General features: G+C 37.9%; 1 pseudogene; it reads left to right on the top strand.

Moving 5' to 3' along the window:
• Positions 1–440: 440 nt before the first annotated feature.
• LOC107800277 (succinate--CoA ligase [ADP-forming] subunit alpha-2, mitochondrial-like) lies at positions 441–25,409 on the top strand (annotated as a pseudogene).
• The last annotated feature ends 1,211 nt before the right edge of the window (positions 25,410–26,620 follow it).

Below are 26,620 nucleotides of genomic sequence, written 5' to 3'. Positions count from 1 at the left end.
GGGCGATACTAGGATTGTTCAAAGCCGAACCAAAACCGTTAACCGAACCGATGGCTTATTGGTTTATTGGTATCGGATTATCGGGGTAATAGATGGTGAACGGAATAATTAACGGCTTAACGGTTTGGGGGCGGATTACTCAATTTTCTTATCGGATAAATCATTAACCCGTTAAGAATTTTTATATTTAGACATAAAAATGGATCTTGGAGTAGTAAGAACTAATAAAACTCGATATCCATTCTAATTTATAATTTTTTCACCCGAATTTTCAATTCTATCCAGCTCATCAGGTGTGTTAGGATTCGTACAAGAAGTCCGTCAACAAAACCACCCATATTTCGTTAAGAGTAATTATCGGGTCAAACCGATAAGCACCCCTACGCCACACCCACGACTTTCGCCCTGAAGTTGCTTCCATTTTGGCGTGCCTTTTGCCCACCAGAGGAAAAGACACTTTGCTTTGCTGTTCTATTTTTGACTGCTTTTTACACAAAACCTAAACACCACGCCACCAAAAGTAGGCTCTCGCTCTGGTTTATTACAGAGAAAAAGAGGAGGAAGAGCATCAGCATCCATGGCTCGCCAAGCCACAAGACTGGTCTCTAAGTTGAGTTCAAAGCTTAGCCCTAATAGTCCCACGATATCTGCTTCACCATCTTCTCCATTGTGGCATCAGTACCGCTACTTTGGATCTCCACCGCTGCCGCCCGCTATTTTCGTCGATAAGAACACCCGCGTTATCTGCCAAGGCATCACTGGCAAAAACGGCACTTTCCACACCGAACAAGCCATTGAGTATGGTACTAAAATGGTATACTCTCTTTCACCTTCACATTTTTTTCTATCTCATATTACAAATATTGGGATGTGATCTATGATTGAGATGCAAAATGTTATTGTCCTGCTTTGAATATCTGTGATGTGGCTACGGTTTTGTGGATCCCGAATCGAATTTAGTTGAATCATTAGAGGATTTATAGGGATGCATGTAGCAAACCAACTACTAAAAGAAAAGCAATAAATGCAGTAAAATAAGGGAAGATAGAAAATTGGATTTGATTTCATAAAAGATGATGTTACACTAATTTTGCTGATATACTAGGGACCTACGGCTGTGGCCTTGTACTATACCAATCAGTGATAGACAACTTAGTACTATTCCTTAACGTTACAAAATACTAATACTAGGACATGTGTCTTTGTCTGGATAGACAATCATCTTTTAGGGAATTCTAGAAAGATCCTAAGCTAATGGACTACTACTGCCAATAAGGAAACTACCCTAGATTGAGTTGAGCCCAAAGCAACTAACTAGTTCTTCAATTAATAGGCCCAATTCTTTAGCCCAGCTGAGCTTGACCCGCTACATTCCATCCCTCTTCGAGAACCTTGATAGTTCAAGGTCGAAATTCTGGAAACTGCGAGGTGAGAAAAGAAAAATCTTCCCAAGTTGCCTCCTCCGGAGATAAATTTGCCCATTGCACCAATACTTGTGTCACAACATGGTTTCCTCTTTTAATCATCCTTCGATCGAGTATTGCCACTGGTTCCGGCACCAATTGGCCTTCAGGAGTGCTTAAAGGGGGATCTTTGGCCGGAAAAACTGTGAGTCCCAGCTTTTTCTTGAGTTGAGAGATGTGAAACACAGGATGGATCCGTGATTCCGCTGGAAGCTGCAGCTCATAAGCCACTGGACCGATCTTCTTGATGACCGGATATGGACCAAAAAATTTTGAAACCAATTTCAAATTCTTTCTCACAGCAACAGAGGTTCGGCGATAAGGTTGCAATTTAATGAAAACCATGTCCCCAACTTCAAATGCCCTCTCACTTCTCTTACTGTCAGCATACTATTTCATGCGTGTTTGTGCCTCGACTAAATTCTCTTTCAATTGCTTGCTTACAATTTGCCTCTCCTGTAACAATTGGTCAACTGCTTCCACCTTTGATTGAGAAATTAGCTCAAAAGTTGGCTGTGGGGGTTCATAACCATAAAGAGCCCGAAAAGGAGTCGTACCAATGGCCGATTGAAAATTTGTGTTGTACTAAAATTCTGCTAGAGAAAGCCATTTACTCCATTCTTTTGGCTTTTGTCCGGTCATACATCTTAAGTAACCCTCTAAACATCGATTTAGCCTTTCCGTTTGTCCATCCGTTTGAGGGTGGTATGCTGAACTTAGGCTCAATCGTACCTGTAAATTTTTGAAAAGTTCTTGCCAGAACAAACTCACAAATATTGGGTCTCTATCTGACACAATAGAGCAAGGCAATCCATGTAGTTTACACACATTATCTAGGAACACTTGGGCTACCAGAGAGGCATTATAAGGATGGGATAAAGCTGTAAAGTGAGCATACTTTGTGAGTCGATCAACTACCACCAAAATGACTTCCTTCCCTCCTGATTTTGGCAGCCCCTCAATAAAATCCATGGAGATGTGTTCCCAAGCTCTTCCTGGAATCGGCAAGGGTTGCAACAATCCGGGGTAAGCAACACTTTCATCTTTGTTTCGCTGACAAATTTCACATTCTTGCACTACTGATTTCACATCCTTAATCATCCTAGTCCAATAGAAAATGGATTTCAGCCTTTGGTATGTAGCGTGAATGCCAGAATGCCCTCCCCATGCTGAAGAGTGCATATCATTAACCAGTTTGATGTGAAGGCCTTTCTGATTTCCAACCCAAACTTTTCCTTGCCATCGTAGAATTCCCAACTGAAGTGAGGCTTCTGGAATTGCCTTTGGATCTAGGCAGAGTTTGGTGATTAACTCTTGGGCCTCCATATCATTATCGTAGCTCTCAATGACTTCTTGAATCCATTTGGGTTGGGCCACACTCAAGCCCAAACATTCATTTATTGAGCCAATCTCTGTGACTTCCTCAACCCTTCGAGACAAAGCGTCGACAACTGTATTTTCTTTTCCTTGTCTATAATGAATCTCATAACTCAGCCCCATTAATTTTGTGACCCCTTTATGTTGTAAAGCAGTGGTGATACGCTGATCCCTTAAAAACTTAAAACTGAAGTGGTGAGTCTTTAACACAAAATGGTTGCGTTGGAGGTAGTGCCTCCATTTTTCAACTGCCAACAACAAGGCTATTAGCTCCTTTTCGTAAGTCGACAAGCCCAGGTGTTTTGGGCTTAAAGCCTGACTCATATATGCAATGGGCTTGTTATGTTGGGAAAGTATTGCTCCGACCCCAAATCCACTTGCGTCCACTTCCACAACGAATGGGGCCTTGAAGTCAGGAAGAGCAAGCACCGGTGCCCTTGTCATGGCAAGCTTTAAAGCCTCAAAAGCCTTGGTAGCCTCATCATTCCACAAAAATCCACCCTTTTTTAAATAAAAATGCTAAGGGCTTGCTAATGATTGCATAGTTTTTAATAAATCTACGGTAATATCCCGTTAATCCTAAAAATCCATGCAACCCTTTTATGCAAACAGGCCTTGGCCAATTTACCATAACATCAATCTTAGTAGCATCTGTGCTCACGCCTTCCCCAGTGATGATGTGCCCAAGGTACTCAACTTTTGTTTGTGCAAAGCTACATTTTGATCGTTTGGCACATAGTTGATTTGCTTGTAATAACTGGAACACTAATTGGAGGTGTTTCAAGTGTTCGTCCAATGAAGCACTATAGATCAAAATGTCATCAAAAAATACCAACACAAATTTCCTTAAGTATGGGCCGAAGATGTGATGCATTAAGGCTTGAAATGTTGCCGGCGCATTTGTTAACCCAAAAGGCATAACAGAAAATTCCCACAACCCATGGTGTGTTTTAAATGCTGTTTTATGCTCATGACCAGCCTTCATCCGGATTTGGTGATACCCGAATCTCAAATCTATTTTAGAAAAGAATTTGGCTCCATTCAGTTCATCAAGAAGATCCTCAACTACAGAAATTGGGTATTTATTTTTTATTGTAATGTCATTCAACTTGCGGTAATCCACACACAATCTCCATGTTGAGTCCTTTTTTACTAAAATAACTGGAGAAGCAAATGATGAACTGCTTGTAGTTACTGTTTTGGCTTCCAACATCTCTTTGATGATTAGTTCAATGGCATTTTTCTGCTCAAAAGAATACCTGTAAGGCCTTTGATTAACTGGTTTTGAACCTGGAATGAGCTCAATTCCATGGTCACAAGGGCGAGCTGGGGGCAGAGTAGTGGGCTCGTCAAAGATGAAATTAAACTGGCCGATCATTTGCTCGACTTGGGCTGCAATAACTTCCATGTTTGTTGTTCCTGAATCCAATTGAAAGGTCTGAGCTACCCAATTGCATCTACCTTTACGCAACATTCCAGCAATCAATTGTGAGTCATGTTGACTCAACCCCGACGAGTCTTGGTACCCCACAATTGTGACCATCCTGTTACCTCTCATAAATGTCACACTATGAGGCCTAGTGTGTAACACAATGGGAGCTACGAGGTTGATCCAATCCATTCCCAAAATCTAGTCACAACCTCCTACTTTCATTAGTCTAAATTCATATTCAAATCCTTCACCTTGCATTTGCCAGCGTACTTTTTTACAAATGGCCTTGCTTAGCATCACTTCACCATTAGCTACCCTAACTCTCATGGGCCTGCTGAGTGGCACCACATTTAATTGTAGCATCGCTGCCAATTGAGAATCTATGAAGCTGTGTGTTGCCCCACAATCCACCAAAATGACAATGGGTTCATCTTGAATAAGCCCTGAAATTTTGATCGTTGAAGTGCTTCTGTATGGGCCTTCAAGTGTACTTATAACAGCCTCTTCTTCAACATATGAACCTTCTAATATATTCAGCCCTGCTTCGACTTCTTCCACTGCATTTTCTGCATTTTCCACCTCTTCTTGCTCCTCTTTAATACATGATGTTTCCCCTGCCTCCATTATGGTGTCTCCTCCATTTCCTTCCAATGTATTGAGGGTTTTAATCTTGCATTTGTGACCTGGAAACCATTTTTCATGACATTGGTAACACAACTTTTTATCTCGTAGTGTCTCCAATGTTGGGATTTTTGCCAAGTTCAAATTACCACGGGTCACAATAGGTGGAAGTGATTTGATATTTTGGGCTACTGGTGCCTTTGGGCCGGGTGGAAAAGTAATTTTGGGCACAGTTGTGAAATTCTTTGTGGGCTGAAGGTTTTTATAGATGCCTGCAAGTGTTCTCTCATGGAGTTTAGCCATCACGACCGCATCCATCATTGTTTGAGGATTCGATGCTCTAACCATTAGTTCAAGATCAGGTTTTAAACCACCAACAAAACAATAAACAAAGTAAGCTTCATTGAGTGCAGGATTAACTAGCAACAAGTAAAAGCGTAGTTCCTCAAACTTGTTAAAGTAGCTATCCACATCAGTCCGCTGTTGAAGTCTGTTAAATTCTATGACTATGTCCATGGGTCTAATATTACCATAACGACGGCAAACGTCAAGGCAGAATTTTTCCCACGAAATATTCCCTCCATTTTCCATCAAATAGACATCAAACCAAGTGTCCATCTTTTCCTTAATGTGAATAGCCACATAACCCATTTTTTCCTCAGTTGGTACATGGTATAAGTCGAAAAAAATTTCACAGCGCCTAATCCATCCTCGAGAATTATTAGCATCAAATTCTGGAAAGGGCAATTTAACCTTAGGTCCCCTGGTGAAACAGTTTGTGTCTGCTGGGGTCAAAGAGTTGTTTTGGGTAATGGGTTGAATATAAGGTTGTGATATTGGCTGGGTGTTGGGTTGTAAAAATGAGTTATTCAAAATGGCTTGGTATGCCAGTGGTGGGAGGTAAGTTGTGGGCATATATGGTCTTTGAAAGCTGTTAAGGTTCATTTGGGTGCTAGGATATGAGGTCGTCATTCTCGCTGGTAACACTGTGTGAGAAGATGTTAGAAATGTTGAGGAAAAATTAGTTGTTGTGACTGGTAAGGTAAGGGAAACGGGTGCAGGTGGGTATATTGAACAAGGTAGATATTGAGTTCTGGGTAAGGTTAATGTCGGATTGAAGGGAGCTACAGTTAAAGACGTACCCCTATCTCCCGTAGAAGGAATCGGTGTTTCCGGAGATTGAGTTGGTCTGTAGCTTCCTCCCACTGACGATTCACCTCTCGAGTTGAATAATCCTCCCGTAGCTAGAGCAGCCACCGATCTACCAGACATTGCAGAGTCTAACCTTCTTTCCGACTCAATGTGACTCAATAACACATCCAAACGACGGTTGTTTTCTTCTTGACGTTGAACAGCTTCAGCACTCAACCGAGCTTGAGTTTGTTCTAGCTGTTCTAAGCGTTTTTTAGACTCATTCATATAAACTTGTAATTGCAGCTCTATCTGTTTCCAACCTTCGTCAGGAGCCTTGTCTTTATCCACCATTTTTACTCAGAATCCAAGGAAAGCCTTGCTCTAGATACCAATTGTAGCAAAACAACTACTAAAAGAAAAGCAATAAATGCAGTAAAATGAGGGAAGATAGAAAATTGGATTTGATTTCATAAAAGATGATGTTACACTGATTTTGCTGTATTAGATATACTAGGGACCTACAGCTGTGGCCTTGTACTATACCAATCAGTGATAGACAACTTAGTACTATTCCTTAACGTTACAAAATACTAATACTAGGACAGGTGTCTTTGTCTGGATAGACAATCACCTTTTAGGGAATTCTAAAAAGATCCTAAGCTAATGGACTACTACTGCCAATAAGGAAACTATCCTAGATTGAGTTGAGCCCAAAGCAACTAACTAGTTCTTCAATTAATAGGCCCAATTCTTTAGCCCAGCTGAGCTTGACCCGCTACAATGCATCGCTTGCTTTTAGTTTTGCAAAGAATTTATATTTGTGTAACTGTTCTTTTAGATGACTGTGGGGTTGGGCTAACTTGTGGGCACCTTAACTACTTCATCGGGTATTTGCTACCTCCCGCCAGCACAGGGATCATGTAACTCTTTACACCAAGGCTTAGGCGGATGAGAAGAAATTTTAAGAAGTGTATTTTCATTATAATCAACCAATTAGAAGGGCGGTTTATTATTATCCATTGCTGTGCTGTCGTGGGGCATTTTGAGTGAGCATACAGGGAAAGTAAATGCTCTTAAATGAGCCGTTAGTTCTTGAGCTTACCCTAACTGAAGTGGTTATATAAGATAGTTCCCTATTATATCAGGGAAGTTCTTAGAGCTTAAAATGATTGAATTCAAGGGGTGGCTGGACCTTTTTTGATTTAGTACAATACATGAAAGCTTAGTTGATGGTCTATAAAGAGAGTAAGTTACAAGTGCTCTAATGAAGGGTAAAAATAATCAATCGAGTAGTTGCTTCCTATTTGTCCCTCAAGGTAGAGCAATCCATTTTTTGCATCTTTGAATAACATTTCTGTTAGACCATCTTTCATGGGTAACTCGTGCTCTCACGATAACACTTGGTCTCCTCAAATCTTGACAATACTATTTTTTGGTGTCCTATTTATTGATATCTAGTGCATGAAGAAAATTAAATTTTATGTACCAAGTATCTATTAAAAACAGAAGCAGTTAAAAATGAAATGATTTTGTATGAACGACAATTTGATTCTTTAATAGATTAGGATGCATTTTTTCAGTAGCTGATTCAAAAGTTTTGTTCTTAATATTGAAATTGAATCCTCTTATTTTCAAGGAAAATAAAAAGCTTTGAGGCTAGAAATAGGATTTTCTAATTCTACTCCTCATGTATGCTTTGTGCACCTTAATAGGTTGGTGGAGTGACCCCCAAGAAGGGTGGAACAGAACATTTGGGGCTTCCTGTTTTTAATACTGTTGAAGAGGCAAAAGCAGAGACAAAGGCTAATGCTTCAGTGGTTTATGTCCCTCCACCATTTGCTGCAGCAGCTATTATGGAGGCCATGGAAGCTGAGTTGGACTTAGTAGTCTGCATAACAGAGGGGATTCCTCAGCATGATATGGTAAGATAGAAGTCCTATCTACTAAATACTCTCTTGTTCCCCCACCCAAAAAGAGGAAAAACAATGCATATAATAACTAATGATGTTATTGGAAACCCATAACTTCTTTCTTTAGCTTTTTTTTTTTTTACTTGTTTTATGCCAGGGCTATAGGTCACGGGTTCGAGCCGTGAAAACAGCCACTAATGCTTGCATTAGAGTAGACTGTCTACATCATACCCCTTGGGGTGCGGCACTTCCCCGAACTCTAGCGTGAACGGGGATGCCTTGTGCACTAGACTGCCTTTTTTTTTTTTATGCCAGGGCTACCCCTGGTTTTGTGCAAAAGTTTGAGCCATCTAACTCGTACACTTATGTCGGAAAAATGTTGCTGGATGTCGTTCTAGTGAATGCATTCTAGTCTACGCTTGCACAAGATTTTAGGACATCTAGTGCTATTTTATCATTAGAGATGTTTTTACATTGCCATCCTTGAAACTTATGACTAACAAAGACATGTCTGTTGAGGTGGGAGAGCCTAAGGCTATATAAATCCCACATAAGCACATTACAATTGTGGGACTCAAGTCCCATACCTTGCAATGGACCATAACAAACCACCATGTTCTACAACTGTTGTCCTCGACGGTTCCACACTGGGTAGCTTTCACTCTACCACAAGTATGTTGCTCTTTCCCAGGTAGCCATTTTCGAGTCAAGTGCCCAGAGATCCGTGGCTGGCCGTGCGCTAGACATTTCTAGCCCCCGATGAGCACGGTGCCCCTTGATGAAAAAAGTTTCTTGAGATGGTCTCCGCTTTTTGCTGTTTAGTTTTTGTCATTATTTGAAAGTAATATGATATCTGTCAACAAAAACAACTACTATAGTTAGTTTGAGATTCCCATTTTATGCTTTTGGAATCTTCATGAGCTAGAATCATTGACTTCTTTTGCACTATATTTTTATGGATGTTTCCCGTTGATCTTGCTTTTATATTTTTGGACTCAGGGTTCTATTTTAGTTATTAACGGGGTGGAGAGTTGGGAGCAGTCATAGGGAAAAATCGTTCTGCTTTTTTGCATTATGATTTAGAGGATTGCATCTGTATATTTCTTTACTTGTAGAAGTTTAGCCGTCAAAACTGTGGAAATAGTTTACAAGGTTGTGACATGGATAAGGGTCTTTCTCACCCCTATTCTTCCCTTGTGGGTGGATGATCACTTTGTGATATATTTCTTACAGAGGATTTGCTAGATGAAAAATTGTTATTAGAAACATGATTTATGTCTGATCCCATTACCTCCTTCCCCCCCCCCCCCCCCCCAAAAAAAAAAAAATACAAGAGAAGGAAAAAGTAAAAGATCATGGTCTTTTCCAAGAAAGGAAAAAGTAAAAGATCATGGTCAAGAGATTAGGACTTTGGGTTAGAAGCACCCTGAATCCTGCTTTCGAAATTGTGAGGAAATAAGCAGCAGCAGTAACACCGAAATGTCTTTCCTATCTAAAATATTTAGAGTATATCTGCAATTTTTTGTATGAGAAGAGTCTAGGAAAAAGTTGATTTCAGGTGAACCTTCATAGTAGGTAATATGAAGTTTAAGAAGCAAAGTGTTATAATTTGTAAATGTTTGCTCTGGCATTACAGATGTCATATTTTAATAAGATATCCTGAAACAATTGATTTTAAGTGGAGGGAATACTCATTCGATATCACCTATACTAGAGTTGATCAACTTAAGACCTGTTTGGTATGGGACAGAGTTATAGTGCATGCCATGGTTGATATGAAATGACTTTCCCTGAAGAAAAAAGTATAAAACCACAACAGTTAGCTGGTATGATTTATTAATATGAGAGATAAGGAATGAAATGCGAGGAAATAAGCAGCAACAGTAACACCGAAATGTCTTTCCTATCTAAAATATTTAGAGTATATCTGCAATTTTGGTATGAGAAGAGTCTAGGAAAAAGTTGATATCAGGTGAACCTTCATATTAGGTAATATGAAGTTTAAGAAGCAATGTGGTATAATTTGTAAATGTTTGCTCTGGCATTACAGATGTCATATTTTAATAAGATATCCCGAAACAATCAATTTTTAAGTGGAGGGAATACTCATTCGATATCTCCTATACTAGAGTTGATCAACTTAAGACCTGTTTGGTATGGGACAGAGTTATAGTGCGTGCCATGGTTGATATGAAACGACTTTCCCTGAAGAAAAAGTATAAAACCCACAATAGTTAGCTGGTATGATTTATTAATATGAGAGATAAGGAATGAAATGCGAGCAAAAAGCAGCCTTTTCAGAAGATGCAAGCCTAAAATAGGTCTTATTTCTGGGAAGTGTGGTTCACATGGCATATAGCACAGAAGCTCAGCAAGACAGGTGAGCCGGAATAAATTCTCTTTTCCCATAAATGAGACGGAAAGACCAGAAATGAATGTCAGCTTAAACTAAGATTGTGATTAAGGCTGAAAATGTAAAACCTTTTGGTTTCTTTTACACTGAGAAAATGGAATGTCATATCAGTAAGATAAACAAGTCATTTCATTCAATCCCCTTCTGGTTAAAAATCTTGAATAGCTGATTTTGCTCGTATAATTTTTCTATTGGCAAATGGTTAATGTATGACATTCTTTTAATATCTGTTAATGCCAAACATCTCAATTACTTCTACTGTGGATTGTTTTTTTTTAAGTAAGTTCAAGCGATTTTTTTGGCCGTGGATGAGTATATGAGGTTCTGATGAAACCAGAGAGTGAGTCAATCGGAAGTTGGAATTGTGGAGCAGCACTCTAAGAATGTAAATATTTTATGATAAGTAGAAGTAAAACATAATATATGCACTTTGATTATAGTCTCTTAACTCTCTATAAGTAAAGTAGACTAGAGTAAATGTGGATTGAGATTTTAGATAGAACTATGGTGTCTAAATGCAATCAAATTAGGTGCCTGGGCTTAGTTTTGTAGGAGCATAACATGATTGATGCAGACATAGCATATAAAATTTAAAATAGGATGGTTGCAAATGGAGGAGTTACGGGAGTCATATGCGATAAGAAGATACCTAATAGTATGAAAAACAGAGTTCTATAGATTGGTTGTGAGACTAGCAATATTATAAGTAAGTGAATGTAAGACTTTTATGGCGTAACATATCCACAAGATTGAAGTCATATATGTGAATATAAGATGGATGTAAAGTCATATAAGATTGGACAAGACAAGAATTGTTCTCATTTAGCAGAGGTTGGAATAGCACACTTAGAGCATACATTGAGCGATCACTTGAGATGGTTTGATCCATGTCCTTTGTAAACCTCCATATGCATTGGTTCTAGGTGGGAACTCTATGATTATTGAAGGTGAGAAAAGAAGATGAAGTAGACCTTAAATCACATAGAGGTGAGAGAAGTTGCCTCAAAAGATCTACCACCTCCCAAAATCTATACTGGTTTAGCTAAGAATAGCGCATAACAAAAGGAAAGGATTTGTATAAGCAATTCCACCTGGTTGGGATTAAGGTTTAGTTTTTGTTACATTTATATTAATGTTGATGTTTGCGAGGAGTCCTTTTATTCTGGTAAAAGTCTTGTGTATATATTCGTGTAAGAACAAGTGAGGTTTAAAGGACTAATTTGTCTTAAAGGCAACTTGTTTAATATTTTTGGGATTGATGCATAGTTGATTGATGTATGAGTAGATGAGTTTCAAAGAAGAATAGCTTGATAACTGAATGTTTCAACTGTTAGATCCTCTAAGGATTCTGTTAGTTGCTGTTTCTTTTGATCTTTTACGTCATACTAGGTACTCCGTCCATACCATTTTGTATAATGGTGTTTGATTGGGCACGGAGTTTAAGAATGAAGGGAAGACTTTTGAAACTTGTGTCTGAAACAATTCGTAGAAATTTCTGTGGCTATAAATCATCACATTAAGGGTAAAATGAGAAGTTTAAAGTTTGATTGTTACTAAATATAGAAAGATGCCAGTCCTTTTGGGACTGACTAAAAAGGATAGAGTATCACATAAATTAGGACAGAGTATTATTCAGTATTATCTGCTTTTGGGTATTTTCCATGGAGCAATCACCTTTTTGCTTGAAAACGGGATGCATTTACATGGATTATAGCCAACATACAGAAACTTGTTGTGGTGTCTGATTTATGTTAATGCTATTGTTTAAGTGGATGGAAAATATGTCTTTACTATGTCACATTATCTTTTAGGTTTTAGTTACTATATACTTTTGGGAGGTATATGGATGTAAAAAGGCTTCAATTGCATTACTGGCGCTGATGCAAGCTTGAAAAGAAAGTTGAACCTCTAGATTCAAGCTGTTTGATCCAATAAGAAATTACGGAAATATAATTTGACAGATTGTCTTGGTTACATGCCATAATCCTATAATTGGGTTGGGTGAAATAAAAGTTCAATTGGGTTTCATGGGTATTTATTTTTATATAAGCTCATGCAATTGCTTTTCAACCTTAGAACTAAAGAAAAGCATTACACATTTAATGTTGCAGTAACTTGCTTCTATTGTTTGATTTTCTGTATGAATCTACAGGTCCGTGTAAAAGTTGCTCTTAAGAAGCAATTGAAAACTCAGCTGATTGGTCCAAATTGTCCAGTATTATCAAACCAGGAGAGTGCAAAATTGGTATTATGCCTGGATACATTCACAAACCTGGACGTATTGGAATTGTTTCTCGATCTGGTACATTGACATACGAAGCAGTAAGATTTATTCTCTCTCTAGGAATGCTTGCTGACAGTTTAAATTGCACATATTGTTCCACCTCTCTAGTCTAACTACGGGCTGAAGATTTTTGGATATTTGAAAGATCTCTTACAGAATTCATTTTCTTAAGTCTGCCTGTTTCTATTGCACTAAGAATATACCTACTAGTAGTTCTGTTTGTTACTATCCCTTTACATTGTGAAAATGGTCAGAAGACTGATGCACCGACTGTTACAAGGAACAAAAATAGAGAAATTTCCTGCTTGTACTTCCATGTTTTACCATCCTTTTACGATTGCGAAAAAGCATAGAGAACAAGTGCACAGACTGTTGCAGGAAAAATAATAAATCTTTGAGCATTGGCTTTTGGTGTAGCAACGCGTTTTGTGCTAAAAAGGGTTAATGAAATATAGCAGGTTTTCTTGCGAAATTCAGCGAACTTAACTAGTATCTTTTGCTCCTATTAGTATTTCTTTACTGTTTGTGAAGATATTTTGGTGGCCGGCTCAGCCTAGTTTGTTCTGGTATATTGAAGTCTGATTGGCAAGTGTGAAGAAAGCTAGGGTACACCTTGGAGGGAAAAAGTATGGAGATTTACATTCCTTTTCTTTGTTCCTTTTATGTATCTATAACTGTGGTAGGGAGGGGTTGTGGTGTATTGGTTGTTCTCTAGAACATCTAAAAATCTTGAAGTGATTTCATTATTGTCACTGTAACTCGTGGATGCAGTCAATTTTAGGTTGCTGAATTATGAACTATTGGGAACCCAAATAGTATGCTTTACATTGGATATTTTTCGTTCATATATTTTCATAATGAGAAGACATTATGGGAGCATGTGACTGCTGTATTGGCTAAAAAGTTCCAGAGTTGTGATTTCTGAATTAAAGCCGGACAGGAGTTTTTTCTCTTTGATCGGAATTAAAGCAGAACATGCCTTGAAGGAAGAAGTCCAATTATCAGATTTATTTTACCTCTACAAGCTTTTATTAGCTATCAATGATTATCTTTTTTCTTATGATAAGTACATAATTTCAAAAAAGAGCATTGAAGGGCGACTTGTGTACGATGTCTTTTTGATAATTAAATAAATTTATTAGTAGAACACCCAAAGAAGGTTGTTGATAGAATCAAATTATAACCAAAGGACCATCCTTATGTAATTTTCAAACTCAATGGACAAAACTAGACAACCTTAAAAGCACTATTGGCTGCTTAAATGTTACATAACACCCTTTGACTAAAATTAACCACCCTTGTGGATCAAAGTTACATTTATTTCCATATCCTTATCTGCTCATAGATCCTAATAGTTTCCACCACATAATCCCTGTACTATGTGGGTTTCCGTCCTACTCCTGTATATCCTACTTCAATGTGTTCAAACTGTGATCTAGCTTGTCCTTGTTATCTCCAAGTTTTACTCCAAAAAACTGAACATCTTTGTATTACTTCTTGGCATGAGGAATCGAAAATGTGGTATTGTTCAGATAATGAGTATTCTTTCATCTTTCTGGAGCACCCTTCCCCTTAACCAATTTGACCCAGATGATTTGGATTCTCTACTTGGTTAACACTTAGGTGATTATATGCTAAGGAGGAAGCAAGCAATATGTGCGACAAAATGACTTAACCTTTTCTTTTTGATAAGCCAATTCTAGTGAATTGTTACACTTGTGCATACTGCTTCCTCATTTGTATTACTGAATCTTCCGCCGCCTTAGAAGCACACATCAATCCTCAACTAATCGTGCAAAAATTTACTGATTCTTCTGTTCATTAATTATCTCATTGTTGTTTCAGGATCAGAAAGTGCTAATTTCTTCTTCGCTTGCTTTATGAAGTCAAGATCAATTTTATTAGTATCAACTCAATGTGGATAATCATGAATGTTTTTGCCTTGTTCAAGTGTACCCCTTGGAAGTTGGAAGGGTTCAATTTATGCACTGCAATAGTATTTTCCATCACAGATGAAATCTAAAAAGCCTTCTTTCTAAAGAATGGATGCAAATGGATAGAAGCTGAATTGACCTTATTGCTGCATCTGTGTATTTACCTGTTCAAGACTCAAGTGTTCAAGTGGTTGATTGAGTTAGGATGCAAAATAAAACCAAATTTCTTCCTTAGAATTGTCTTGGTACTTTATTCCTGTGATAATTTATTGGCTACCCAAAGATAATTTTTATTATCCTATGTCGCCTAAAATTCAATAAATTTGAGTGTCTTAAAGCTTGATCTAACTAGAATTATCTCCAATCATTAACAATCTTTTTGTTGCATTTGATCTTTGTTGGGTATCTTTCTCTCGAAAAGCAAGATCCTGGACTATCTATCTGAATCTGAATGAAACTTAAATTCATTGTACAAATTATATTTACTTGTTATGAGTTGTGATTATTTGGTATGAGAAAATGGTTTTAGTTATTTCTCTCTGTTGCCATATTTAGGTTTTTCAGACAACTGCTGTTGGCCTTGGGCAGTCAACTTGTGTAGGGATTGGTGGTGACCCTTTTAATGGTACAAATTTTGTCGATTGCTTAGAGAAATTTATCGCTGATCCACAGACAGAAGGTAGACTTTCTTGAAGCATATTAACTCATCTTAATCAAGATTATTGCTTACATGACAGTTCTTTCGGTCATTTATGAAGGTGTGCTCTATGCGTTTCATCGTTGGTGATTAATACCAATTCTCTTACCTGACACATGTGCTTGTGGGTTGTAACAGACTGCCTGGTTGATTAGTCAAGGATCATGCAAACTGGTCTTGACACACCGTCATAGAAAAAAAAATTGATATTTATTTTCTATAGTTAGCAGATCATACAATTACATTTTAAGATGTGCTGGCTGAAAGCTTTATTGCTCGGATACGGGTGGGGGTATCCAATATGGATGCGGATTTGGAGGTTGGATTCATTATCTCATCAATGTTAGGATTTAGGGGTATGGGTTAGGGTATGGATACAGGTTATGGGATAATACCAATTAGTATATATAAGAATAATATATATGACAATTAGTTATTTCAGATTGTTGGAAAATAACTTATTTTTCAATTAACAAGGTGATTTAAATCCATTATTATTAACTAAGTGAAATAACAAATGACTATTATGTAATTATGAATCGATATAAATATAGTATTAGTATTTTTTAATCTTAGGATTCATGGGTACATAGAGGACTATGGGTACAGGTATTAAGATACAGTCAAGAAATGTATATGTACGAGTGTTAAGGTACAGTCAAGAAATGTATATGTACGAGTATTAAGGTACAATCAAGAGATGTATATGTACGGGTGTTAAGATACAATCAAGAAATGTTTATTACGACATAAATAGGTATATATTTCAACAATTAATTGAAGCTATTAAATTAATGCTGGTCTAATTAAATTCTTTGTGGAGAATTAGTATTTAATACTCCCTGATATACTTGCAAGGTTTTGTACCTCTCAAGTACAAAGAAGAGAGATAAAACAAAAGCACTCCGCTAAATTTTTTCACAAAACTAGCGAAAGCGTTCTTCAAATTCACGTGAGAAGAATGTAAGATGAAAAGAACCTTAACTACTCGTTCCTCAATCCCGCAAGATTGTAAGAAGCGTCGAATAAGGAAGAAGAATGAAATAAAAGATAAATCACGTTTTTAAAGCAAGAGCTTAGAAAAACTAATCACCAATATTTATTTTCAGCATATTGAGCCCTTTAAATAGGTCTTACAATGAGTAAAATTTATGAGGTTAAGGAAAACTAATCTTAATTAAACTAGAATAAGAATAAGGTTAAGAAAAACTTATCCTAACTAAAACCGAAAAAAGAATTCTAGTAGGAATGGAATACCAGCTAACAATTCTTGTTTGACTAGAACTACAAATATAATCCTACTAAAACACGGATCAAATTACTAGGAAATAAGAAATAAGAAATCCTACTCTTTAAGGGGAAAGAATTCTAATCTTGAATGGATTTTTGGACTTCTTAGATTTCTTGAGATTATTGGGCCTTTATTAGATTAAAGCTAATAGTATAAGCCTTTTAAATTCATGGCCCAATTCTCCAAATCCATTAATATCTTCGTGAGCCCAATAAGCCTTCATTGCGGTAGAAAACATGATCTCCACTTGTACTTCTCTAGCATCATGATTTGAGCTTGTATGCTCATCATTCTCCCCTGGTTGAAAAGAATTCGCCCTCCAATCATCGGAATAGTAAGGAGTAAGATCTGTTACATTGAAGATAGATGATACTTCAAAGTCATTAGGAGGCTCTAAGCGATAAACATTATCACCAATCTTTTGAAGCACCTTAAAAGGCCCATCAACTTGCTTTTGTAATTTCGGAAACTTGCGGTTTGTAAATCTCTCTTTGGTCAAATGAACCAAAACTAGGTGGCCTTCTATCAACATCCCATGTTTCCTATGTGTAGCCTTTTCTTTATATTTAGCATTTTGCTTCTCGATATTTGCCCGGACTTTCTCATGTAGTTTCTTGAGTTTCTTAACTCGATCAACGACTTTTCTACTAGAAGAATGAGTAACAAGAAGAGGGAAAATATCAAGTGGTCCAAGAGGATTCTTGCCATAGACGACTTCGAATAAACTCTTTCTTGTAGTGCGATTGGTTGAGTTGTTGAAGGCAAACTCAACATTAGGAAGTAACGATTCCCGCTCTTTGAGATTCTTCTTTATTAATCCACGAAGCAAAGCACCTAAACTCCGGTTGACAGCTTCGGTTTGCCCATATGTTTGGGAATGTGAGCATACAAGCTTTTCCCTTAGATGTACAGTGTGTATGGAAAATACTATGCCGCAACTGTGTTTACTCCTTGCTAGAATCTGAATGAAGAATCGTGGATCATAAGGTATTCTCCATCATTTCCACAATCAGCTACTTCTTCCAATTTGTCAACATGCTGCTCTTCATGATAATCTTCTTCATCAGTTACTCCTTAAAGGATGGTGAATGCCTTTTTGTTAGGACAAGCAGCTTGGATATGACTTAAGTCCTCCACATTTGTGGAATCTCTTTTTAAAAATAGCTTCTGAAGTTATGGGTTTCCCTTCGATTTTCTGGATACTTAGTTTTGTTGTAGATGATTGTGGCTTTGTAGAGCTAGAACTAGCACTCCCCTGGTTGAAAGTGCTCGACTTTTTTATGATAGTTGATGGAAACGTGGCTTTGGCTTCCCAATGTTGTGTCTTTACGACCTTGGCTAGTTTGACAACATCTCCTAAGGTCCAATGGGGCTACAATTGTATCACATTCGCAATAGGCTTATTTAATCTAGCCAAATATCGAGCAATTAGGCAGGCCAAGTTTTTCTTTAATGTCACACTTGAGCCTAAGATATTCAAATTCTCTTGTGTACTCATCCAAAGATAAAGTTCCTTGTCTAAAACCTCAAGTGCAATTCAAGAATGTAACTTCAAGAATCTTTTTCATATGTCTCTTGTAAGAACTGTTTGTGCAATTCTTATGGTGGTACAAGTCATGAGCCACTAAGCCTTAGATTTACAAAATTGGTATGAGATAAATACAACATTCGCAATAAATACAACATCCTAAGGTCCAATGGGGCTACAATTGTATCACATTCGCAATAGGCTTATTTAATCTAGCCAAATATCAATCAATTAGGCAGGCCAAGTTTTTCTTTAATGTCACACTTGAGCTTAAGATATTCAAATTCTCTTGTGTACTCATCCAAAGATAAAGTTCCTTGTCTAAAACCTCAAGTGCAATTCAAGAATGTAACTTCAAGAATCTTTTTCATATGTCTCTTGTAAGAACTGTTTGTGCAATTCTTATGGTGGTACAAGTCATGAGCCACTAAGCCTTAGATTTACAAAATTGGTATGAGATAAATACATCTATTTGAAATATACATAAACAGAATTTAAATCTAAAGCTGCCAAGGACAAGTCTTCAATATCATCTCCCGCCATACACAACGTCATTTCCAAGATCTGCACACAAGGTGCAGAAGTGTAGTATGAGTACAACCGACCCCATGTGCTCAATAAGTATCATAACTAACCTCGGCGAGGTAATAAAAATAAGAATTATAAATGATACTCGCCAGTCACCTGTACAAGTTTATAAATTTCCAAAAAGTATAGAACAGATATATGATCAAATCAGGAAAACACAGATAAAACCACCTTGGTGCTCACAATTCTTTTTAAAGTGTTTTGCTCAGTCAACAATTCAGCATATAAGGAAGATATGCAAGTAAAGCATGTAAACGGTCAAGGAAATTGCAAATAAAGATGAAATGTAATAACCAAATATCACTCCGTTGCGGCGCGCAACCTGATCCAAATAGAAATCATATCACGGCCCTCAGGCCCACATCAGAATCTCAGTAACCGAATCAAACCAAAATCAAGCTCTCCCAGAGCTCACATCAATCAAAAACTCGTTGGTTTCTCATAATCTGTGTGTACACTATCAAGAGAGAAACATGAGAGGATGACCGTAAGGAAATGGATCTATATCCACACGCAGCACGGCCAATTCAATGTGCTACCCGCCCGGCGTGGTCACAGTCTCAATATCATAATCCGCCCGGCGTGGTCACATGCTCAATATTATAATCCGTCCGGCGTGGTCACATGCTCAATATAACAGATCCGCCAGGCATGGTCACATGTTGTATCACAATCTGCTCGGCGTGGTCACATGCATAACAACACAATCCGCCTGACATGGTCACCGGTATCCGGTCCAAATCTTATCACACATAAGCAAATATATAAGAATACATGTATATGATCAATGAATATCAGATTTCATACTTCTGGACTGGTATAAATGACATACTAAGGTGTATGCATGTGCAAAGTGTGCTATCATAGTAAATCAACAATTTCATCACGGAAATAACAATTATCAAGTTCATTAAGGGGATTAACTCTATGTAACCTCAAACATGGATCAAATAGTTCACTACGGGGTTACATATATGGAAACATCGCAGCATAAAGCTCAACAATCGATTCAAGGCAAGTCATACCCTAAACACTACTCGGAGGATAGATAAATACCTCGGTGCTCGCATATGGTCTTAAACCCCACACATATGCACACCCATAGCACGTGGCTATCACAAATAACTCAGGCAACTAGTGCCTCAACCAAGTTTAAGTAAGATACTTATCTCAAGCAAGCCAAATCAAATACCAAGCAAGCCAAACAATACTTTAGAAACGCCATTCCGCGCTAATCGACCTTTGAACGGCTCGAAACTAGCCAAAATCTACTCAAAATCATCAAATAATGCCAAAGGAAACAAACCTAAACGATAAAGGTCGAATCTTTAATCAAATACTCAAAGTCAACCAAAAAGTCAACCCGAGCCCGCACTCCGGAACCCGACAAAACTCACAAATTCCGACAACCTATAATGCCAAAATCGAAGATGGAATCATGAAATATAATCAAAACCGAGTCAAAAATACTTACCCAATCCATGTGTTGAAAATCCTCTCCAAAATCGTCCAAAACCGAGCTCCAAATCTCCAAAAGTGATAAAATGAACAAACACTCGAAATATATACAATCTGCCCAGGCATTTCTGCATTTGCGAACCTCCAGCCGCTTCTACGGCGTCGCTTCTGCGGCACAAATTCTGCTTCTGCGGACACCACTAAATAGCCGACCTCTCGCATCTGCGAACACTTGTCCGCTTCTGCGCAACCGCAGGTGCGAGCCTAAACCCCGCTTCTGCGCTCCATCTCGCTTTTGCGTCCCAAACCGTCGCTTTTGCGTTGCTGCAGATGCACCCACAGTTTTGCATCTGTGAAGATCCTAAGCTCAGCCCCGTTTCGCTTCTGCGAGAACAAACCCGTATCTGCGGATAACTCCCCCTCCGGCCTTCATTGCAGGTGTGACCATATTTCCGCTTCTGTGACCACCGCACCTGCGCAAAACCAACCGCAGGTGCGCAACACCAGAACCAGTAGCAACCAACACCCTCACATGAAGGAAAAATGGTCCGAAACACGTCCGAAACTCACCCGAGCCCCTTAGGGCCCCCTCCGAATATGCCAAGAAGTCCCAAGACATAACGCAGACCAGCCTTCAAATCACACATAACAACATTAAAACTACGAATCGCACCTCAAACCAAACTGGATGAACTTATGAACTTTCAACTTCTAAAACTCGTGCCGAACCATATTAAATCAACTCGGAATGACCTCAAATTTTGTGCACAAGTTCCAAATGACGTAACAAACCTATTCCAACTCCCGGAACCACAATCTGAACCCGATATTAGTCAACTCCCGGTCAAATTTGTGAACATTCCAAACCTTCAAATTGTCAACTTTCGCCAAATAGTGCCAAAACCTTCTAGAAATATCCAAATGCAAATCCGGGCATACGCCCAAGTCTAAAATCACCATCCGGACCTAACGGAGCCATCAAAACTCCGATCCAGGGTCAAATACACAAAAGTCAAACTTGGTCAACTCTTCCATCTTAAAGCTTCCTAGTTGAGAATCATTCTTCCAAATCAATCCCGAATCACCCGAAAATCAAAACCGACGATACGCACAGGTCATATTATATCTTATGAAGCTACTCAAGACCTCAAACCAACGAATGAAGTGCAAATGCTCAAAACGACCGGTCGGGTTGTTACAAAATATGCCTTCCAATGAGTAAACTTTGTGAAGTTAAGGGAAACTAATCTTGATTGAACTAGAATAAGAATAAGGTTAAAAAAAATCTATCCTAGCTAAAATCGGAAAAAGAATTCTAGTAGGAATGAGATATCAACTAACAATTCTAGTTTGACTACAGTTACAAATATAATTCTACTAAAACATGAATAAAATTACTAGGAAACAAGAAATAAGAAATCCTAATCTTTAAGGAAAAGAAATCCTAATCTTGAATGGGTTCTTGGACTTCTTGAGATTCTTGGGCCTCAATTGGATTAAGGCTAATTAGTATAAGCATTTGAAATTCGTGGCCCAATTCTCCAAATCTATTGGCATTTTCGTGAACTCAATAAGCCTCCATTCCTATAGAAAACATGGTCTCCACTTGTGTTTCTCTAGCATTATGATTTGAGCTTGTATGCTCATCACTCCCGTTGTTTTAATTTATCCGACACACTTTCTTTATTAGTCCGTTCCAAAAAGAATGACACATTTCTATATTTGAAAACAATTTAAGTTTAAACTTTCTCTTTTACCCAGTTTACCCTTAATGAGAAGCTTTTGTAGCCACACAAATTGAAAGTCCCTACAGAAGCTTTTACGCTTTAAGCTTTTAAAACCAAAAGTTTTAAAAGTCTTCATTTTTTTCTTAAACTCCGTGGCAAAGTGCTCTAGCACGTTATGTGAATATACATATGACAAACCAAATGCCCGAGCAATCTATAATTCTTAGCCATAGGTGTAATCAAAGCACCCAAGTTAGGTTGACCAAATACGATGCGAACCTACACCCACACAAAAACTGTGGTGCGGGTGCATAAAGGATTTTGAAGGATTCAAGCAACAGAGGCTGAGAGTTAAACAACATTAAAAGCTGGCAGAATACTTTTACATTTTAACAAAGGACAGGGAGAAAACCCCGAATATGCGAAATAGAAAATGATTTTGCCATATCCATAGTTTGACCATCCCCCAGCACCCTTCTAGATGTCTACATGATTAGGTTTAAGTGGCTCAAATAAAGTAGTCCTTTTAGCCTCTTTTCAGATTCTTCATTCCTATGAAAGGAAAACATACATTTATAGCGTTCATGTTTCTTCAAGCCTTCTGATTTCTCAAGGTTTGAGGGTTAGACAGTTTCTCTATTTGAAAGTGTTGAGACGAGGACAAGATTCGGACGATCTGCACATAGATGATTAGTGGAAGTAGGTTAGTTTATCTTATTATATCTCAAGACTCATGTGAGGTGTGTTTAAACCATGAAGCCAGGTGCAACACAAGTTGAGCTCTTCGTTTTAATAGGCAGTGCTTTAGTATATACACCAAGGTGCTCTAACATACACGTTATCGTCCATAGGCTATATCTTGAAGATAGTGGGTCCAAATAATGACTGTGGCTGACACAGTAATATGTTAGTTGTTAAGAAAATTTAATGAACGGATATTTTAATAATTAGGAATTGAAAATTAGATGTTTAGCACAAGAAATCTAGTCACTAAACCTAAATTAGAAACTTAAAGCTACATCTTTTCATCTAAATCAAAATTTAAAAATGTTTTACGAACTTGATTGATGTGCCTTTATACACAAGCTCGTCTTTTAATTCTGCTCGCATCTCAACCCCAGTAGACCTTGGTGCATTGTTATGCTTTTCATTTGATAAGACTTGGTTATATGTGCTTGTTGCATGTCAGGTATAGTTCTTATTGGTGAGATCGGTGGTACAGCAGAAGAAGATGCTGCAGCCTTGATAAAGGTTAGTGATAATTGTAATACTAATATCTATCACGAAGTACAGTGTTATTTGCAATTAGGACTGATGTGTTATATCTGGTCATTCTTGTATGTGATGGAATAACTGACATGCTCTTTGCTGGGTCATCTTTTTGTTATGATGATTTTACATCTGGGTCCGCCACCTTGTTTGCAGATTGCTTGTGTCAAATTCTAAACCAGTGTTGTGAAGAGCGTGAAGCAAGGAAAAGCGACAAGCCCCTTTTCGCTTAAAGCGAGAAGCGAGAAGCGAAGCGCTCGCTTTTTTGAAGTGAAGCGAAATTTAAAAAAAAAATTAAAATAAATACTGCATAGACAATGAAGAAGAAGAAGAGGAGAATGACAATAAAATAAATATTGCATAGACAACTAAGAATAAATGATATGAAAAAAATGGCAGTAAGTATGCAAAAAATGGCTGTATAACTGAAACGAAAAATGGGCAGTATTTCGCTGCAATTTATCACTGAAGCAGTGAAAGAAAAAGAAGAAAAAGAAGAGGAGAATGAGAAAAAGAACTGAAGGGGAAAAAAAATTTCGCAGCATTTCGATGCTATTTGGACACTGAAACAGTGAAAGAAAAAGAAAAAGGAGGAGGAGGAGGAGGAGGAGGAGGAAGAAGAAGAAATCACATTCCTGGGACCAAACTTGATGATCTTGAAGTTAAAAAAAGAGAGCCTTTTTAATTAATTAACATTGGCAGCCCAGTTATAAAGAGAAGCGCTCGCTTCTGTCGCTTTGTTCGCTTCCTCGCTTCTTGCTTTTTCAGGGAAAGCGATCGCTTTTGTGTACCTGATACGCTTCAGATCAGAGAAGCGCCAGATGCCTCGCTTCGCATCGCTTCTCGCTTTAAGTGATGAAGCGGTCACTTTTAACAACACTGTTCTAAACCATGGTTAAACGCCATATATGGAATAGTAACTATTTGCTTTGTAGTTTTAAGTTAGTGACTGTACAAGGATTAATTTAAATTTCACAGTAAATGTACTGTATTAGGCAACACGAAAGGTTATGTTCGCCCGACCTCTCCTTACCAGGAAATCGCAAAGATCCATCTTTAGCTATCCCAAAATATGTTTTACTAAGTATTGGAGGAGTATCAAGGAATGATATAAAATTTTCTCCAGACTAATTATGCTCTTTTGAATTTCCTGTATGTGCTTTTTTATGAATCTATATTCGATAATACTGTACACCTTCATGTATTTTCCCTTAAAATGTCTGGATCACTTATTCTTTACATTAGCAAACACTATATTGTTGAGAGGAAAAATATGTCAATTTTCTGAATGTTCGGATACTTGCCATGTCATTGAATTGTCTTATGTTCTTAAAAATCTATTTTTTTAAATTGTTGTCATTGGCGGGAATTTATGTGTCTTTCGGCTCCTTAAACAGGAAAGTGGAACTCAAAAGCCTGTTGTTGCATTTATTGCTGGACTAACTGCTCCTCCTGGACGGCGAATGGGTCATGCTGGAGATACTGTTCTGGTTCAGCTAATCTACTTGTGGTCTTTTTGATTGACCTCCTCTCTGCTAAACAAAAAATGACTGTTGGTAAATTAGTGTTTTCAATTAAGGTTGGAGTAGCACTTCTGACTGTAGTTAACATCCAAAGCTAAGCAAGTACAACAGTTATTCTGTCCATGTTTCAGTAACTGTAATCAGAAGTTAAGAAGGAAGTCCTCTTAACTGCATTTGATCAATCCATGCTTTAAGGATTCTAATCTGATGAACTGTTATATCCATTCCCCAACTCCCTCAATTAGAAATAACACAATATTTATTACTTATAATAGCAACTCTCACCACCTTTCAGTTCGTGATTTGTTGTATTATTGTCTTGAAGAGTGAATGTTGCATGTGCTGTAAAAAGAAGTCTTAATTTCCTTTTCTAAACCGTGATCTGTCTTGCTCATGCAGCCATTGTATCTGGTGGAAAGGGAACATCGCAGGACAAAATCAAGGCTCTCAAGGAAGCTGGGGTTACAGTATGTGAGTCTCCTGCTAAAATCGGGGTCACAATGCTTGATGCGTTCAAACAGAGGGGTCTTGCATAAGCAAGCGGCAAACAATTCATTTGGCAATTTTTCTTTTTGTGCACACGTGCTAAAAAATGTGCAGTTACCCTCAAAACTCATATTTAGCAGAGAATAACAAAAGAGAATATGATGAATCTCCATTTGTTTATCCAAGCATCATTCAGAAGCTCCAAAAAGTTCTCCTTGTTGACTTTTCAGTTTACACTACCAAATTTCTTGTATTGCCAATGATGTTGCAATAGTGTGTGTGTTTTTTTTTTTTTTTTGGAGACCTTTTTTTTAACAATTCAAAGCTATGGTGTTATATCATTTCTTTCTGAAGCAAGTGCTTAAATGATCTTGTGAATTAAACTGTACTTTCGACCTTGGAACTACAGTGTTTACCCGTAAAACGAAACAGTTGAATTTGTAACTTGGTTTATAGACAAGCGAATCGATTTGATCTTAAAATGATAAATAAACTAAATAAAAAGTAAGACTTAGCGTTGAAATTGATACAAGACAACAAATAGCCTGGTTCCTGGAGCAGAGCTTCTGAAGACAGCAATATGAATATTAGTAAGCAAGAAATGAAATGTTATTGAGCTTTTGAATAGTACATAGCATGAGTTTGTCAAAAAAAATCGTGTCCTTTACAATGGCCGTTGAAGTTAATATTTATAGTTACACTTAGGGAATAAAGTCCTACGATCAAACCCTTCTTAAATGACAATTATGGGGGCTATTGAAGAATATTTAACGGCAGGCTATGAATGCCAAATTCTCTATAACGGATTGTGTATTTAATACTGCAAAATATTCCTCGTTGAATGCCACCGGGTGGCAGGCATTTGTTTGTCTTTATTAGCAATATTCTCTTCGGGGGCTTCCCGGTGCCAACTGGAGCTACTGCCCCCGGTCTTGGTTTCCATCTGTCTCGCATTTCATCTGTCTCCGGTTTCATGTGTTGCTCTATTATACGAGTATTTAATGTGAACCGATTTTACTCTATACAGATAGTCCCCCTGCTTTCCGATTGCACATCTTTGTGTCATCGGGAAGTTGGTGAAGATACCTTTCTTGGCGGAAAATTTTCTGACCTCCTCTGAAAAGTTTCTGACGCTTGATTAGACACACGTCTCTCCGCATTTAATGCCCCGAACACACGTCACTCCACGATTTAACAATACTTTCGCCGATTCTCGAGGTAATCATGGCCACGATTTTAGCCGCCTATTCCTTTACTTATACACCTCATCCTTCTTCTTTTACGCTTCACAGTTTTTCAAAACTCTCTCAACTTCTTTGCATCCAACTCTTCCTAGCTTTCACTCCTCTTTAATCTTCTTCTTCAAAGAACTCTTACTTCCATCTGCTAACCATGGCCTCCTCCTCCAAGAACTCCAGCTCTTCAAAAAACAAAAAGCATCGATGATGCTCCTCCTCCTACAGTGAGCACCATTATCCCCAGAAG

This window comes from Nicotiana tabacum, chromosome 12 (assembly GCF_000715075.1).
Source record: "Nicotiana tabacum cultivar K326 chromosome 12, ASM71507v2, whole genome shotgun sequence".
Classification (NCBI taxonomy): Eukaryota; Viridiplantae; Streptophyta; class Magnoliopsida; order Solanales; family Solanaceae; genus Nicotiana; species Nicotiana tabacum.
The sequence above is the reverse complement of the archived record's forward strand: the minus strand, read 5'-3'. Positions and strand labels throughout refer to the sequence as shown.